The 1,597-nt window shown below is 60.9% G+C and overlaps 1 long non-coding RNA gene across 2 annotated transcripts in view; it reads right to left on the bottom strand.

Annotated features, from left to right (window-relative positions):
* LOC119270701 overlaps positions 1-696 on the bottom strand; it is a 7,563-nt gene extending 6,867 nt beyond the window's left edge. For both annotated transcript variants that reach the window (XR_005134273.1, XR_005134274.1), the window contains exon 1: positions 179-696. This is a non-coding gene — a long non-coding RNA (uncharacterized LOC119270701). The remainder of the gene's footprint in view (positions 1-178) is intronic.
* Positions 697-1,597: the final 901 nt, after the last annotated feature.

Raw genomic sequence — 1,597 nt, 5'->3', positions numbered from 1 at the left:
AAAAAAATGCAAGACTATTGCAATTTGCGACGACTCAGCTCACCCTTGTCTACGGGTCAACGATCCTATTCCGCAAAGAACTTGCAGACATGTCTATGGATCGAGGAAATTTCAGCAGCGCCAGGCCAGGGGAGATGGACAGACAGACAAAGGAGCAAAGCTGTAGTGGAGAAGGGACCTTTTCTTGCATGGTTAGGAGGGGCATCCCAGCGCCGTCGTGGATGGTGCGGCAGCTCCGGATGCTGAAGATGGCGCCCTTGACCTTGAGCACGACGGCGCCGTTGGCATCGGTGATGGCGAAGTCGCCGTCGGAGAGGCTGAGCGCCTTCTTGGTCACCGTCAGCGGCACCACGTAGGGCGCGCAGAACTGGTGCCCCACCACCGGCAGCGGCGCCGGTGGGGCTCCACATCAAGCGCCGTTGCGTCGCCGGAGTACTTGAGATGCGGCTCCAGATCCTCCCGCTCGGGCTCCAGATCCTCCCGCCGTCGTCTTCACGCCCGCGCCGGTGCCGCTTGGGCTCCGCTTCAGCGACTCCTCACGCCTATCCACAAGCAGATCGAGGACCAGCGCATGTGGATCCAGCTCCTCCTCGCCCAGCAGCCGTCGCCGACAAATAAAAATGGCAGCTTTGTGTGGTGGGGAGCGGTGAGCGGCGATGCGGAGCAAGATGCCGGCGAGAGGGAGAGAGAGGGAGCATCAACAGGGAGAGAGCGGCGTCGCGCGCGAGAGAGAGAGGCGCCTGGTGGCCGGTGTCGCGCGCGAGAGAGAGGCGAGCGGGGGCGTCGCGCGCGAGGGAGAGAGAGCGGGGGTGAGTGGGAAGAGAGTGGTCGGTGGCGTCGGGCGAGAAAGAGGGGAACGTGTCGGTCGGAGGGGTAGAATGGGAAACTCAGGGAAAATCGTAGCCTACGAAAATTTGTTCGTCGAATCGTTTAACGACATACAATTCGGAACAGAGGGAGTACACTGCAAAACACATGGCAAGTGGCAACTTGGGTGTGGGAGATGAGACGGGCGTGTGGGCGAGATGGCAAATGCCCACACACCAGCCCTTATGCGTGAGTGGAAAGTGGCGTGTGAGCGAACTACTGAACGCCCACACACCAGCCCCTCCGTGTGGTGAAACGGCCGTGTGGACGACCGGGTGGATGCCCACACACCAGCCCAGTCCTACGTGGCATTAGAAACATGACAAGATTCGTGCGCTCACAAACGGACGCGGATCCACGCGTGTGGGCGAGATGCAAACGCCCACACATATGGGCGTTAGTGTTTTCGTTATTATATACTGCCTCCATCATCGTCCACACGGTCCATCTAACGATTTCACGTGCCATTGCCAAGGAAGCCTAGCTAGAACACCAAGATGGAGACGACGCAGACCATCACAGGCGATGATGGCAGCATCCAAGGAACCTCTGCAGCGCCGACGAGGCGGTGGTCCATGCTCCCGGATGATCTCCTCCGCCAGGTCCTTGCCAAGCTTGTCGGCCCCATTGACAGCGCCCGCTTCGCCGCCGTGTGCACATCGTGCGCGCCGCCGTGCCGGGGCTCCCGCCACGTCTCCCGTGGCTGATCCTCGACCCAAGCAGCGACGAC

Source organism: Triticum dicoccoides, chromosome 3A (genome assembly GCF_002162155.2).
Source record: "Triticum dicoccoides isolate Atlit2015 ecotype Zavitan chromosome 3A, WEW_v2.0, whole genome shotgun sequence".
In the NCBI taxonomy this organism is placed as follows: domain Eukaryota; kingdom Viridiplantae; phylum Streptophyta; class Magnoliopsida; order Poales; family Poaceae; genus Triticum; species Triticum dicoccoides.
Note: the sequence above shows the minus strand (reverse complement) of the source record. Positions and strands in the feature narration are given on the sequence as shown.